The 17,631-nt window shown below is 41.1% G+C and overlaps 1 protein-coding gene across 18 annotated transcripts in view; it reads right to left on the bottom strand.

Annotated features, from left to right (window-relative positions):
- The window catches only part of APBB2 (amyloid beta precursor protein binding family B member 2), a 386,035-nt gene that overhangs the window by 309,631 nt on the left and 58,773 nt on the right, over positions 1–17,631 (bottom strand). For 14 of the 18 annotated variants that reach the window (XM_055086072.1, XM_055086075.1, XM_024118483.3 and 11 more), the window contains exon 2: positions 2,448–2,604. The exons of 3 other annotated variants lie outside the window; for them this stretch is intronic. The gene's annotated coding sequence lies outside the window, so the exon portion shown is untranslated. Of the gene's footprint in view, positions 1–1,767; positions 1,904–2,447; positions 2,605–17,631 lie in introns of all 18 variants that reach the window. One more of the 18 variants, XM_028492026.2, reaches the window with a different exon arrangement.

Genomic DNA, 17,631 nt, shown 5'->3' with positions numbered 1-17,631 from the left:
CCTGCGCGTCCGGAGCCTGTGCTCTGCAACGGGAGAGGCCGCGGCAGAGGGAGGCCCGCATACCACAAAAAAAAAAAAAAAAAAAAAACCGAAAACACGGTTGAAAGAAATTTAAAAAGACCTAAATCAGTGGAAACACACCCCATGTTCACGGATCAGAATTCTTAACATTGGTAAGACAGCAATATTTCTCAAATTGATCTGGAGATTCAACATGATCCCTATCGACAGGCTGGTTCAAAAGGCAGGCTGTCAAAGCCCACAGTGTACAACACAAACAGTGAACTCTAATGTAGACTACGGACTTTAGTTCATAATAATAAATCAATATTGGCTAATCAACTAACAAATACATCACACTAATGCAAGACATTAATAATATTATGAGAAAACTCAGGGCTATGGGTATGGAAACTCTACTTTCTGCTCAATTTTTCTGTAACCTAAAACTGCTTCCCCAAAATAAAGACTATTAATTTTTTAAAAGTCAAACAAGGTCAATTATAAAAAATAAAATAATAATCATAAAGCCTAACACGGAGAAGAAGAAACACATCTTTAAAGTTCATGAGGCACTCGGAATTCTGCTGACACCAGAAAGCCAATTGACGTTTTGGTGAGAAGAGCAGCTGTTCCCCTGTGGTGTTCAAATAAACTCTGGACAACTTTTTGATAACCTCTCATTTGGCTGCTCCCGAAACAATTGTGTGTACAGTAAATACCAAGACTCTACTGCTGGGGAAGCTCTGAAATTATCTTCCTTATCTGCAATTAACTATACGCTCTGGAAAGCCTCCCTTTCTTTCAGACTCAAAAGGCAAGTAATTGAATTACATACAGTTCTAAAAATGTTCCTGTTTCTCCTTTGTTAAATAACAGCTCTCTGTGCTGGTCTCTCCCCAAGCCAGCAGAATGCATAATTCCCCATCTCTTCTACTTCCACAGAACTTAGTTCTTACCTCTAGTGATACATTTTTCACACTGTGGGCCAGCTAACCTAATACTGATCTGGCTTATCACTGCGAAGCCCCTGAGGACAGGGACTATGCCACAGTCATTTCATGCTAAGACCTCCTACCTCGAAGGATGTTTTTAGATGTAAGCGATGGACACCTAATTCAAACTAACTAGCTAACCTGCCTGGAGAGTGAAACTGGAGTTGCTGGCTTTAGGGGCTGCTGAATCCAGGGCCATAAGTTGTGGGTGTAGGGTGGGTGTATGTGTCCATGTGTCCCCCTCATCCCCATTCCTTTTCCTCCATCTCCCTGCTCTGATTTCCTCTGTGTTGACTTCATTCTCAGAAAGGTTCTCCCTACATGGTAGAAAAGAGGGTCACTAGAAGCTCCAGCTTAACAAACCCACAGAAAGGAAAAACCTCTTTGCAACAGTTTCATAACTCCATACCTCCATAACGGACCCTTGTGACCCTGACTAGCCAAGGTGATGTCACATGCCCATGAAAGAGGCAGTGGAGTCACCTCCTCTAACTACATGGGCTGAGAACAAAGCAAGGGTGACTGGCAGCCCAGCGGAAATCTGGGTGATTTATTGAAAGGAGGAGGAAAGGGATGCTGGGTGGGCAAAGCCAAGAGACGTTCACTACTTCACAGGCTCTCAGGACCGCCGACTCCCTCCCTTTTGCTGAGTACTTATCCACTGCTTATTACGTGTAATGCTGAGTTAACCACCGAATATTCAACAGAAAGTGTTTGCAGTGCCTGTCCCTGCATGATATTCTTTCTCAGAATGAATTCTTTCCCACCTTACTTCCACATGTGAGGTTGTTTATGCAGTTTCCTTCTCCTGGTCCACAGTCAGGCTATGGGGCATTTCGTCACATTCCAATTATTTTCATGACATTTCTTCTCCTCCATCCTATGTATCTTAATGCCAAGTGCACACACTGCTGAAAATGAAGGTGTTGCTAGCTTTTGTTTGGGGGGGAGATAAAGGTAAGTAAAAACTTGCCAAGCAAACCGAAGGATCACACACAGAAGAACCCCTCCCCCTCAAAAATTTGGCAAGTCTTCACAATCTACCCTTCTTAGCGTGGAAACACAAATGAGGGCAAGTCTCTGAAAGTACAAGTCCAGGCTTTCTCGAGGACACGGCTTTCTCTCCAAAATAAAGCCAAGATCATGGAGTGATTATGGGTGACCTCTGGCTGTGGCTTCTTATACGTTTGCTTAAGCTTAAGATCCTCCTCGCTTTTCTGAGAGAGAGGATTGGGCAGAGGAGAGGAACAAGGAGGAGAAAGAAAGGAAGACCACAATACACTGTACACCGAAGTCTGTCAGGCTATACCTGCCATCTGTACAATGCTAGGAATCTCTCAAATAACTGGGAATGATTATTTGGGACTGTCTCAAAAACACTCCATGGAATGAACACCACCTTCCCCATCTGACCCAGTCCATTTTACCCAGCCTCTCTTATCTTATACCAACCTGATTTTGCTTAAGTTATCGTCTGTCTCAGGCTTTCACAGGAGCTTTCTTTTATGGATTTTCCATCCAGCAAATGTTTCTGTTCCACGGCTGGGCAGAGCCGACCACAGCATGCTTGGCTACGGACAGCAGCTGCTCACCCCACGGCAGCTCCGACCTGGAGGGGCGAAGGCCGGAAGCCATTAGAGCGATTCACAGTCACAAACTCTCTCTCTCTCTCAGGAGTGTATGTTTGGCAGGCTAATCCCCAGCATCTTCCAAACGTTTAAAATCATTAATGAACAGAGACAACAGTTTATAAGGTGTCCTAAAGACAAGTTTGGGCTATTCCGAGGGGAGCACTGAAGTATTTAATCATTACTGAAAAGGTCTGGCCAAACACTTATGCTCTGTTTGCGGAAAATTTAAAAGCCAGATGCTTTAATTAACCACAGAAAACACGAGCTACAACTAAAATTTCATGAACACACTCATCTGCCCTGTGGAAAACCACAGGAATGTTCTGGCAAGGCTCAGTCTGGATTCTTGGGACACAGAGGGCTGAAATCATTCCCCTTAGGAACCCGAACAGAAAATTAACTTGCTCAATATGTTTAAAAAAGTAAAATGAAACCCAGATTTAATCTCAATCAAATACAAAAACATTTCAGGACTTCAAAGGGCACTACCAAAAGACACATAAGGGAAAGGTCATAAAAAATTCCAGCGTGGTTCAGGATTTAGAATGTATTTTCAAGACAAAGTGAACGGTGTAACAGAAAATTTTATAGGCTAAATAATCCAAAGGGGAAACTAATCATCTTTCATTTCATAATAGAGGAAAATGATATATGAAAACCAATATTCAAGTGAATCATAAATATTATCAAATGTATAATATATTCAGGCAAAAGGAATCACTTAACTATCCTACTTCCTGCCAAACCTGTGGCCTGGCCCACACTAGCTACTATGCTTCAGCTTGAAGAATCAAGGCATTCAGAAAAACTGTTAAAATAACTTAGGCTCACTGATATTGCAGCTAGCAATTTAGAAACAGAAAACTCAAATGAGGGAATCCTATAAAAGCAATTAGTAAACAATTAAGAATAGCTTAAGAAGTCTTTGTTAATTATAGCAATAGTTATGACAACATCAATATATGCCAAATATTGAAAGCCTGTTCAAGAGGGAATGAGACATACGTTATTTTCAGATACTAGGTCCACAATTTCTGTTAAGTCAACGCAGACCCCGTCACAAGTGTGCCAAGCATAATATTACATTAATCTCCACCTTCATTTGAACCTCTGTCACAAAAATCATTTTGAAAGGAACATGGAAGGAAAAAAGCAAGATGTCAAGTTATGTACCTGTGGTATAATCCCAGTTTTGTTCTACAAACTGAGTGTATACAATCTAAAGACTCCAAATTATGAACAACAATAGCTATTTCTTGGTCATGGAATTAGAAATATTTGTGTTTACATCTCAGTATTTTCCAAGTTTTCTACAATTAATACATATTGTTTGTAGAATTAGAATATTTTTAAATAAGGTTTTTCTTATTAAACAGTATGGGAATGCAAATCAGAAATGGGATATCGATATACTATATTAGCCTCATCTGTGGGTTTCCTCTTATCTGAATAATAAGAGCTAAAATTTAAAAGTCTTCATTTATCTGAACTCTGTAATTCTTCATTTAGAAGTTCAAAACCCGAGTGTCCAATAACACTCCCAGGGCTGAACGACTACTTTTCCAGAAACAAGAAATCTTGTTATTTTGCAACCTTGTCACAAAGAAACAAGAAGACCCAGAGTTATTCCTCTCCCTTAACAAATGCATCCAAACTTCTCTAACACTAGCCATGCCATACAATTGTCACTTAATTAAAAAGAGTGCCTCCTGGTGTCACTTATGATTTCACAGGGGCAGAGCCCTTAGTGAACACTGCCACACTCCATTTCTGATACTCCTAGCATCTCAGAAAACACAAAACACAATGGTAGAATCTTAACACTAGGGTACTTGGCAGTCCATCATTCTAAGAAGCCAACCTCCTCAGTTTACAAATGAGGACACTGTCACCCAGAGAGGTCAAATGTCTCTCCCAAGGCCACACAGCTGGTGGGGCAGGGATGAGAGTCCAGATCGCGTGGCTCCACTGTGACCAAGTGCTCTTTCCGCCACTACAACATCTCAGCATGCACTCCTCGAAATACAAGTTCGTATGAACCACCAGCACATGTTAAATTCATAATCAGCAAAACCAGTAGAATGAGACAGAAATTTATTCCATCAAAAATGAAATGCATGCAGGAAAAAAACCAGAGACTCAAAGGCTGCCTAAAATAGACGAGGCTCTGCCCAGAGCCCGTTCCGTCGGAGAAACAATGGTTGCAGTGTGCTTGGGCAGCAGGTGTCTTGAACAGAAACCGCCTGTCACGCTGAAAGCTTTTTGGTCCTCGTACTTGCCCTGCTGATGACAGCACAGTCCCACTGTTCAAAGCAGGACAAGAGGTTTTCAATAAGAGAAAATGACACTGGCACCTGTGAGCCACCTGTAAGAGAGAGGAGGGATGCATGCTCGCCCCAGTGTTGGAAGTAAATGATCTACTAAATGACCAGGCATCAAGTCTGAGCCTCTTCCTTCCAAAACAACTCAAGTTTTAGGGGAGAGATATTACTGATTTCAAAAATTAAGAAACAGAGTGGGGATCATTTTGTAAAGTACAGAAACAGTGAATCACTACATTGTGTACCTGGAACTAACAGTTTTATAGGTCAGTTATAGTTCAGTAAAACATTGTTAAAAAAAAAAAAAGAAAGGGAGGGAGGGAGGGAGGAAAAAGAAAAGAAAAGAAAAGAAAAAAGGAAAGAAAGGAAAAGAAAAGAAGAGAGTCACTAAACACTAAAATAAAATAATCCTAGGGGGCTTCCCTGGTGGCGCAGTGGTTAAGCATCCGCCTGCCAATGCAGGGGACACAGGATCAAGCCCTGGTCCTGGAAGATCCCACATGCCGCGGAGCAACGAAGCCCGTGCACCACAACTACCGAGCCTGTGCTCTAGAGCCCGTGTGCCACAACTACTGAAGCCCGCGCACCTAGGGCCCGTGTTCACAACGGGGGAGGCCCCTGGAAAGGGAAGCCTGCGCACCGCAGGGAAGAGTAGCCCCCGCTTGTGGCAACTAGAGAAAGCCCGCGTGCAGCAACGAAGACCCAACGCAGACAAAAATAAATAAATTAAATCAGTAAATTTATAAAAAAAATAATAATGCTTCTTTTTTTTTTTTTTTTTTTTATAATAATGCTTCTTATCTTACGCCTGCTACAAGCTTGGGGATGAGCAGGACTTTTCTCCCTTCCTCTCAGTGATGTACAGGAACACTGCTCACCTCCACTTCTTTCTCAGTGTTTACCTACAGCGTCCATGCCACACCAGTCAGAAACCTACGAGTCCCACAAAATGTGAACAGCCTGACGAGCAAGGGAGACGAGAGGACAGATGGCAGTGACAAACTCAGAAACACTCCCTGAAAAGCCTTCACTGAGTTCCCTCCGTCACCCCTTGCCTACTGTGCAGCAGGGCCACAAAGGCAGGAACTGTGAAGCCACTAATAAAAAAGCCACATCCAGGGATGACGTGAGCTCCCTTTGTGAGTGCCGGGACCAATACAATGGCTCCGTCCCACCTCATCTCAAGAGTCAGGGCACCCTCGAAAAAGAAAACAAGAATTTTTTCCGCCCCAAACTGCTCCTAAAGTCCCCACCATCTATTTCCACGGCTGGATCCTGAAGGAAAGACAATATCGACAGTTTATTCATTCTTTTCTGTGCCTCAGATCGGATGCTAAAGGTTAATGTCCACAGATGGCAAAAGGAATCAGATTCTTGTTGCTATTTCACAATGAAATCAAAGCTTGGTGGTGAGTATTGTTCAAGGAACTCTTTAAAGTCATTTGTAAGGTAATGGCAGTAAGTTTAAATTTAGCAGTCTGGTAGAATAAACTCTGACCTGCCAATCAATTTGGCCATAATCTTGCTGAAGTCAACAAATTATCTTTCTCAGTAGAGACTAAACAAATTAGAATTAGATCGGATGCACTGATTTTGAAATCCTTTCTTACTTGGAACCTTGGCTGTGTGTTGTTTGGTTCTTTAGCTTCAGTGAATGCCTTTGGCAAAACGTACCCCCAGACACTGCCACCATCCAAGAATCTTAAACGGATGGCCAGCATTTTTTTTTTTTCCTATTTTAACATCAAAGGGAAAGTTTCTCCTTCTTGAGCCTGATTCCAGAAATATCAGCCAAGCCAATTCAATACTTCTGAAATTTCTCTCTCAAAATGATCAGGCAAGAATATGTCAGAGAACATTCCTCTCATGGCACTGGAAATTTGATTTTAAAAATCTTAGATTCAAAGTACTGATAATTTCACGTCTTAAAATGTTTGGGAGAGGGATGGGTTTGTTTTAAGTTACCCATCACCAGGAACTGAAAAGAATCTATTATAAGTAAGCAAAACTGCCACCCAACAAAGTTTGTGGAGACATTATGACAATTTGGAAAAGGTTTCACCTAGTAATGTCCCGTGTCATGCTCTCAAGTAGAGGGGGTTTCAACAGTTGGGGGAGGTGGGGAGGGAATTTATGCTTTCTAATGTTTTAAAGGCTGTTCCGGAAAGAACAAGGGGCAAAGAAATCAGCAGACATAGAGGTCGTGGTCCCAGCTCTGCTACTTATGACCCAAGGCTTTCTGCAATAACTAATTTACACTCTTTAACCTTAGTTCCATCATTTGTAAAACAGCCAGCTTCATGGGACTGTCAACCAATGAAACCAAATATAAACGCATTACAGAAATTTTTTAAGCTTTATGTACTCATTCAACAAATATTTACTTAAGAAACTACAAAGCTGCCAGATACAGCACTGTGGATACAACCATGAACAAGAGACCCAGTCCCTTCCTGCAAGGACCTAAGTGAAGGGACTCAGTGTGATTTGTGAGAGGCACAGGGGCCATAGGAACATGCAGGCAGCCTCTAATCCGAATACCAAACAAATTTCAGGTATTGTTACCTTCACAAGCCCTTGAGGAAATTTCTCGGTGAGAAGTGGTAGATGTGGTTTTTAGTTTGGGTTGGTTAATTATTACCTCATTCACTTTGTACAGTTTTATTAAACACTCACTATGTGCCAAGCACTATTCTAGGTGCTGGGGGTTTAGCATTGAACAAAATTTCTGCCCTAATGAAGCTGACATTTCCTCATCCAAATGAAATGCAAAATACATGAACTAAACAGATTTAACTAGCAAGGCTACTTCTGCTGCAATACAATGATTTTTTTTTCACCAAAATATCCACACACAAAAGTTAAAAGGAATATTCTAATTGATCTAAATACAGTAAATATTTTATTTCTTAAATCTCCCAGGCTACATTTTACAATATACCAAATAACTGCCATCATATGAAAGGCACTCTTAGGTCTGAGGGATTAAATTTGTGTATTTTGGCATGGAGAACACTCCCACATCTTACCCCCCTCCCAAGGAAAAAGAACAAATGCTGGAATCTATCCAAACACAACCTCAGTTTTAACAGGGGGAATATAAGTTATTTTAGAAGCATTTCCTGTAGTCATTTTTTTCAAAGGATAAAAAAAGTTGAATTATTAATTTTAGTGTAACCTTAAGTTCAATTTTAACATGCCAAATGTCTGCCTTTACAAAGTTTCTTTTAAAAATCTATTTAAAAGAGATTGTGGGGGGAGGTGCTGAGAACTAGGCTGTCCAGGAGGTAAGTCAACCCAGCTGTCTAAAAATTCAATATGGGATGATGGGGAGGTAGATGAGGAAAGGAGGAGAAAGAGAAAGGAAGGTACAGGAGTGAACAGTCACACAATGATCTCTTGGATTAAAAACCTGAAAGCTCACATACTCAACAAATACCAAGAGCCAATGTTCAAAATACTGTAGAGCAAAGAAGAATGTAAATATGCAGGTAAAAAAATGACCAAAATGCTACTCAGCCCAAGAGCAAGGGTTCCTAAACCTGGAGCTCCTACTGAAAAATACAAAGTCCAAAGCCCAGGTGCTCTGATGTACTAGGTCTGGGGTAGTGTTCCCGAATCTTTATCTTTCTAACTGGCCCCAAATGATGCTGATGAACATCATTCCCACAGCTGGGAACCACTGATACAGTGTATTTCCTTATTGAAAAAAGTACTGGAATGTTTTTATTATAATAATGAATAACTCTTTTGCTAAGTGCTTTCTATTAATCTTCACATCCATCCTGAAGTAGGAACTATTATTATGCCTATTTTAAAATGGGGAAACTTGAAGCATGAAGCGGTCAAATAACTTGACTGATGTTACACAGCTTTTAAATCAAGAATCTGGGATTTTTGCCCAAGTCTTATCTGCTGCATATTTTCTTAGCACTCTGATCTGGTGAACTTTAGCAAGCTAAATCTGTTTCCCACTCTGTAGTCTAAGGATAGCATATGATTAATCATTTAATAATATACCATAGGCATTAATACAGAACTTAAATCCCAAAATTCAGTAATAAACTGTATAATCTGAGATAATGTTGGAAAAATCATATATAAAGTGTGGTCTACTCAGAGCATTAGGGAGGTAGCTGGTCAGGTATGCAGTTATTTTAACTGCCTTCCATTCCAACTTAAGATCAGTAGAAGTATGCTTCTGATCTTAGGGAACACATGCTCCTTCACCAACATTAGCCCTTTACCTAGAAAAAAGCTGGACACAGTGAAGTCGGCCTCATTAGAAGTTACTGCCAAGGGCTTCACACCTTCTCACAATTTCATGCTGTTGTTAGTGTTACTCCACCTGCCTAGACCGTCTCACCCTACTACTCTGATGTGCCAATTACTCGTCCTTTGAGGCCCAACCCAAATATCACCTCCTTCAGGAAGCCTTCTCAGATGCTCTGGCGGAAATAATCACTGATGCCTTTGTGATTCTCAGTGCTTCTCCTATCACATAGGGCAGGCTGATGCTTATTCAGGAATACATACGCCTTATCTTAACAGAGTCCTTGCAGCATCTCACCTCCTCACCCTTTGTTCTCAGGTGGCCTGAGTTCTCTCTGGTTCTTCCCCACTTCTCTGAAAGTTCTTTCTCGGGCTCCTTCTTAGGCTCCTTTCTATGTGACCACTAGATTATCAATGGTGTTCACCAAGGCTTCATCCTGACTCTCCTCACACTTCATACAAACTTTCTGGGTGACTTCGACCATGATGCCAAGTCCAGCTACCAGGATAGTCTGAAGACGCCCATCCGATACATCACCCATTCGTTCATCAAACATTTATTGAGACATGCTCTATGCCAAGTACACACCATGCTTTCTCTCTCTTGACTATTCTATGTCCAACCTACTTGGATCTCAATTCCTGGTTCATTCACGCTCTAACTCCATATTGCATCCATTCTAAGAGGCACATTTCTTCCATTTTCACACAGGTAATATGGAGATGTGCCTTACAAAAACGGCATCTTAAAAATTTTAGGCAATGTTTTTCTTAAAATCTTATACACATAGTATAATGGTGGCTCTTATAAACAGTGGCAACTTAAATCAATGAACCGCAGAGATTATCTAAGTGTATTTCCCTTCCATTATTCCACAACAGAGCTATCCAACAGAACTTCCTTCGATGATGGAAATGTGCCATATTTGTGTTGTTCAATAGAGTAGTCACTATCCACATGTGCCTTGAAATTTGGCTAATATGACTGAGGAACTAAATTTAATTTTAATGAGATTTATCTACAAGTTTACCAATTTCTTTATCATTCCTATTCGCATTTCAGACTTTCCTTCTGGAATCACTTTCTTCTCCATGAAGCACATCCTTTACGAAGTTTCTTAGTAAAGGTCGGCTGTGGTAAGGTTTAATTTTTTTGGAAAGCATGTTTTGCCTTTTTCTTGAATGACAGTTTTGCTGATATACAACCAATAGTATTTTCTTTTAGCATTTTGAAAATATTTTTCCAGCTTCCATTATTGCTGAGAAGTCAGCTGTCAGTCTATTATTCCCTTGATTAACAATCTATCTTTCTTTTCTGGGTATTCTTAAAATCATCTTTCTTATTTTGGTGTATTTAAGTTTTCCTGTGTCTAAATGTGGATTTCTGTTTGTTTATCCTATTGGTATATGCTGTGCTTCCCCCCTTGTCTTGTCCATAAATTACTCAGATTTAAGGAACACCGGTCATTTATGTTCTTTATGAACTCTCTCTGGAAATTATTTGTACACTAGATTCTCAAATATTACTTCCCTCTATTTTCTCTATCATCTTTCTGGGACTCTGAACAGATCTCATCATAGGCTTTATAGTCTTCGAATACACCTTCATGTTTTTCTTTTTATTTCTACGTTACATTCTGGTTATTTTCCTCAAATCTTTTTTTCTAGTTTATGAATTGCTTCTTTAGCTGTTCCTAATCTAATTTACTGAGTTTTTATGTCAACAGTTATAATTTTTTCCCTTAGGTTTTGTTCTTGCTTTTTTTCCCAAATCTGCCTGGTTAATTTTTTTCCAGTAACAACAAAACACTTAGATTTATGTTGCCCTTGTACACACACACCCTTTACTGAGATATAATTGACATACAACATTGTAGTAAAGTGTACAACATAATTTGATCTATGTATACACTGCAAAATGATTACCACAGTAAGTTTAATTAACATCAGTTACCTCACACAGTTTCAGTTCTTTCCTTATGATGAGAACTTTGACTATCTACTCTCTTAGCAACTTTCAAATATACAATACAGTTTTATTAATTATAGTCACCATGCTGTACATTACCTACCCAGAAATTATTTTTCTTGTAACTGGAAGTTTGTATCTTGACTACCTTCATCCATTTCCTCCATCCCCCACCTCTGGCAACAATTAATCTGTTCTGTTTCTATGAGTCTGGGGTTTTTTTAGATTCCACATACCAGTGAGATCATACAGTGTTTGTCTTTGACTTACTTCACTTAGCACAATGCCTTCAAGGTCCATCCATGTTGTCACAAATGGCAGAATTTCCTTCTTTTTTATGGATGAATAATATGCCTGGTCATTTTTTAAAAAATATTTATTTATTTGGCTGCACTGGGTCTTAGTTGCGGCACACAGGATCTTCACTGCAGCATGCGGGATCTAGTTCCCTGACCAGGGATGGAACCCAGGCCCCCTGCACTGGGAATGTGGAGCCTTAGCCACTGGACCACCAGGGAAGTCTCCTTTTTTTTTTTTTTTTTTTTTTGATTGAAGTATAGTTGATTTACAATGTTGTGTTAATTTCAGGTATACAGCAAAGTGATTCAGTTAAACATATATATGTATATATCTATATTCTTTTTTCACTTCTTTTCCATTATTGTTTACTACGAGACACTGAATATATTTCCCTGCGCTATCCAGTAAATCCTTGTTGTTTATCCATTTTATAAATGGTAATGTGCATCCCATACTCCCAATTTATCCTTCCCCCACCACCTTTCCCCAAGCTTGGTTAATTTTTATCTCATGCTCTCTGCACTTATTTGTGATTATATATTTTATTTCTTAAAGCATTTCAAAATGGTTATTTTATATTCTGTATCAGATAATTTTAATATCTAAAGTCCTCAGGGTTAAGCCTATTGTTCTTTGTTTGTTTCTGATGACCCTCACTCCTGGTGGCTCATTTTCTAGTAGGGTTAGAAATCTTTGATCCTGAACTCTTATTTGGTTGATCTTAGGAGAATCCTAAGGTCTAAAGTAGGCATGCCTTCCTCCAGAAAGGATTTGCATTAGCTTCTGCCAAAAGCCAATGGGCACTATCTGGGCTACTTTAGCTTCTTTTACAGGTCCTAATGGAATGCAGGCTCTTCTAACATGGCCACTCACCCAAGGCTTAGTCTCCAGCCACACTGGTGAAGGCAACCCGTCTTCTGTGTTTGTTTACACAGAAAGCTCCCAGCTTGGGTTTTACCTTACTAATTCGTGGTTGACACTTTGGAGATGTCTTAGTTCCTGTGATCCCAAAAGTGCATTAAAAAATGTTTTATCCAGATTACAATGCTTTAGTGAGGAAGTACATTTGAGTATCCAGTCCACCACACTGCTAGAAACCTGCGTCTCAAACTAATCATCCTCTCTCAAAACCTACTTTTTCTCCTTTGTTTCCACATTTTGCTGAATGACACCATTCACTCTCACCCAAATCTGAAACCCAGTAAAGCAAGTACCAATGACCCTACTCTTTCCTCCACTACCCACCCCAATGCAACGAGGCACCAAGTCCCAACTTCTGGCTTGATCAAAAGCCAGAAGTGGGTTTGCTTTTATGTTTCTAATCATCATGGCACCTAGTAGTATGAATTTAATCATCAAGGACAAGGAAGAAAAATAAATGAAGCTAAATTAAAACCAAAATCATACATTCTGGCCAAATGAAGGTGCTTCATATGAAGGAAGGTTTGAATATAGGGAAATAGAAGGAGAAATGAACTGGGGCTTTGGCTGTCAGAACCATGATCACATTTCCAAGGAGAGGTTTAATTTTAGTCCAAAAGAATATCTGTCGTGATAAATTGATGTTAATTTGAATGTTATTGGTTTTGCTTGAATTTACTCTATAAATTTGTCATTGTTCTACAGTTATATAAGAGCTGGAAGCATAAGGAGTTTATACCTAGTTTTATGTTCAGGCATATTTAAGCTACTTCATAATAAAAATATTTACGTTAGTACTGGGAATTTCGGAGAAATTTCTCCTTTAAATAAAGAGGTCCATAAATTACTGAGATTTAAGGAACACTGGTCTTTATATACTTCGCCACCCCTTTGATACATTCATCATCCTCTCCATAAATGAACAGAGAGAAATGGAATAAAACAGCACCAGCAAGAAATCATTTACGAAGCTCCAATTTCTCCCCCAAGTCTCCAACTGTTTGAATCAGCTCAATACTGATGAATCTTTTAAGGCAGCACACCGTTTCTTTCCTCCAACAGTGGCAGTTTCTAATAGAGAAGAAATATGCTTCTAATATGTAGATGCACTGCTCAGCCCAGCTCCAACCACCACCCATTCCTACTAGAATGTATAAAATGGCACAAACCTACCTACCAACAGTAGAGCAAATGCAATGTGTCAAACAAAGGCTAGTCCTTGCCTAAGGAAGTCCCTTTCCTGGTTGGGTTTCAATAACCAGGAACTGGGGTGAGTACAGCATTGTTGTTCTGAATGAGTACAAGAAACTCCCAATCATTTCTTTTTAACTTTTGTATTCTTATTCTTTATGGATTGATGGACTGTAGTTCCTTCAACCTCTAGATAGTTCATTTTAAACGTCCCCCTACAGGGTTTCCCTGGTGGCGCAGTGGTTAAGAATCCGCCTGCTGGTGGAGGGGACACGAGTTCAAGCCCTGGTCCGGGAAGATCCCACATGCCACGGAGCAACTAAGCCCGTGCGCCACAACTACTGAGCCTGCACTCTAGAGCCCATGAGCCACAACTACTGAGCCCACGTGCCACAACTACTGAAGACCGCGTGCCTAGAGCCCGTGCTCCACAACAAGAGAAGCCACCGCAATGAGAAGCCCACACACCGCAACAAAGGAGTAGCCCCCGCTCGCTGCAACTAGAGAAAGCCCACACACAGCACCGAGGACCCAGCGCAGCAATAAATAAATAAATAAATTTACTTTAAAAAAAATAATAATAATTTTAAAAAAAAAGTCCCCTACCAAGAAAAAAACTCTCTCTCCAACACACTGGCCCATGTGTCAACATTTTGTATTTCTCTTCCCACAGAGTCTGACCCAGTAGGAACCAGCTGGGTGGTCAAAGCATATCCATCCAATCCTTTACTCAACAGAGGAGCACACCAGAGCCCAGAATGTTGAAAGGCTTACCCAGGGTCACACAGCTGATGGGCAGAGACCAGAACCCAGCTCTACATAGTCTCACCACCCAATCCAAGTCTGTGAGTCATGTGATTCATTTAAAATCATAAGTAGTTTGAACTAGGACTTCAAATTGATGCCTCTGGTCATCATTAAATTTTTTTTTAAGTCAAGTAATTTTATATTTTGCTCATAATAATTTCAGGATATCCACGGTGTATGAAACAGCTCATGTTTCAATAAAAATCTAATGAAAGTTTCTAAATTCTAAACCGTAAGTCCAGGATTCATATTTGAAATTCGTAATTTGTAATTCGTATTACCCTGTGGGAAAGGGGCTTTCATGGAACAGCATTCCTAAACTCTGGCCTAATAAATTATGTTGAGAGCGGTTGCTAAGAATTTAAAAAACCAACTCAAAGCATAAATGGTGCTGCTACCCAAAGAACAGGTGAAATCACAAACTAGTACACGGTGCAGCAGATTTCAGGCCCTCAAGAAATATTTGTTTAATTAAGAAGCAACTCCAGCTCTAGCTGGAAATCTATTTAACCACAGAAGTGAAATCATAATTAATATGATCATATCTAATTTTCCCCATGTTTGTTTCCTCAGGGCATCTGTAATGGCTGACGTGGAAATGGAACCATAAGTATTATTATAATAATAACATTTGTTGGAAAGCTCATCCTATATTTTCACAGGTCATACATTGATAGATATGGCTTTATTAATCCTTCTCAGGCTTGACAAAAAATCTCAACTATTAAAATTACATACTTTATCCACCTGAAACCAAGTAATACTGGCAAGCAAAACCTACTAGAAAGGTCAAGTGGGAGAAAAGAAAAGGGGAGGAATAGGAATACAGTTAATTGAGGGGGAAAATTCAAGAGTAAAGAAATCAGGAATTAAATGTAGCTAAAAATACAAACTGCTCCTTCATGGTCCAGATCCTGTATCATTTTAACAAAAGAGGGATAGAAATCCCCAAAAGACATTGTTCTGAAGGAAATTACCAGAGCTCCTGAGGACACTGAATCTCCCTGTGCTCTCTAAATCCATCACCAATCCAGCTTCATTCGTCCATCCATTCATTCATTCATTCACTCATTCATTCCTTTTTCCTTTTTTCATTTCAGGATAACATTTAGCAGTGTTTATTTTATTCGCTTTATCCAAAAGTAAATCCTGATGTTATATTAGGAAGAGAGAAGAGAAAACTTTTATCTGCAAATTAATGTCTGCTGTGAAACTGAGTACACAGTTTTAGGAACGTATTAGGAAAGTTCACAGGCTTTGGAGTCTTGAGAGAAATGGGTTCAAATCCTGATTGCATCACTTATTATCTGTGTGACCTTGAGACTGGCTCATCATTTAACTTGCTGAGTCCATTTCCTCCTCTATAAAAAGGGGGCCATAACATCTACCTTCCGGATGGCGTGAGGATGAGGGCTACTGTCCTAAAGGACCTTAGCGCTGTGGCCAGCACACAGCAAGTGGCTGTTTTTATTGTTCTTTCGCACCTGCTGCATTTGTCTGAGGGCTCCACAACTTTCTTGGGCAGGTCGGTCTAAAGCACGTATGCCCCAGACTATCTAACACTCTGTCCCAGGCTGCAACGGCTCCCGCGTGAAAGCTGTCCTCCAAGACCACTGAACACCAGGCTTGTTAAAGCCGTGAGCCGGCAGTCCCTCGGGAACTGTGCTCCGCTCTCTTCCGAGTACAGACGAAATGAAAGCCTCTCTCCTCGGGCTGTCTCAAAGGACCAGCGACCCTTGAAGGGCGCTCTGTCTAGCATTTTGGCTATGGTGAAAAAAGCCAAGGAAATGACCCCCAAATTCTCACCCCTGGAGCAAGCTAACCCCTACTGAATAGTAAGTGGGAAAGCGGAAAGAGCAAACGTGCGAGGCGGGCTGGTCAATTTGCTCTACTGCCTTCATCCCCACCTTCCAGGACACACAACTGCTCCAACGTATGAATCTTCTTGAAATCTGAACCAGGCCAGGATACGCCAAGAAATAACGCAGGGTCAGTAAAGAAAGAAGCTGCTGGTCCTTAGCAAATTTCCCCCAGCCCTTAAGTAAGAACTACACTCTCCAAAGCCCATTTCCAAGGCAATTCTATCTCTGATTACGAGAGGAGGACAACATGAGGGACAAGGGCACGGACTCCAAGGCCAGGTCGCTGGGGCTCAAAACCTGGCTCCACCACATCCTAGCTGTGTGACCTCGGACGTGTCATGCAGAAGGGGCATAATGACAGCACGGAACTCGTAGGGCTGGTGTGAGAACCGAATGCATTAACAGTCACTCTGATTTGTCTAAAGCAGTGGCTCTAAGCCAGGCCGGCATCAGGAGCACCTAGGAACCTTTTCCAAAAGGTACATGTCTGGGCAGTAGGTCAGGTTTAGAGCCCAGAAGGTGTATTCTGACAAAGCACTGTCACTCTCATGCCCACCCGAAGGTCAGACACTGGCTGAAAGCAAGTCCCAACTCTACCAGACCAACCTTTCTTGGCAGGGTGGGGTGTTTCGAGGCTACCACTGCCCACTAAATGCCTCTGAAACCTGTGTGCTGCGGCCCGAAATCCCTTTAGCAGGAGCCCTCCATTGCACGACTCAGAAACACATTTTAAACCCGAAGAGGAGCCAACATTGGGTAAGCAACCTTGGGTGAGTGTGTCATGCCCTTTAAACCTATGTCCCTCTCCTCAAGATCATCCCATGGCACAGCTCCTGTACAAAAGAGGAAACCGAAGAGCAGAGAGGTTCAGCAGCAGAGCCGAGAAGGTTCTATAGTACAGTGGGCATATCTGCCCACTGCGCCACACTGCCTCCCGGCCTATCACCTGCACTCAGGAGCCCTGGACATGGTTCTAAATCAAGGACAATGAAAGTGGACTGAAGGAGAAGCTCCAGACACACACCCCACCCCACCCCCAGGTCCTCTCAGGTGGTACTGAACCAAGAATAAGCTGGAGTATAAAGATATAGAAAGGAGTCCTCCACTCACCCTTTGCCTCCTCCTCCAGGAAAGGATTTTAGGGCAAATCTCAAACTCACCAAGCCTTGATGCTACAGCTATAAATAGAATTTATTAGCCTTAAATCTCTCCCCTCCTTCTCTCTCTTTTTTTCCTAGGCAAAAGGAAAGGAATAGATGAATTAACGAAAACAGATAAAAATGGAGAAGATAGGGCTTCCCTGGTGGCGCAGTGGTTGCGCGTCCGCCTGCCGATGCAGGGGAACCGGGTTCGCGCCCCGGT

Source organism: Physeter macrocephalus, chromosome 7 (assembly GCF_002837175.3).
Source record: "Physeter macrocephalus isolate SW-GA chromosome 7, ASM283717v5, whole genome shotgun sequence".
NCBI lineage: Eukaryota > Metazoa > Chordata > Mammalia > Artiodactyla > Physeteridae > Physeter > Physeter macrocephalus.
The sequence above is the reverse complement of the archived record's forward strand: the minus strand, read 5'-3'. Positions and strand labels throughout refer to the sequence as shown.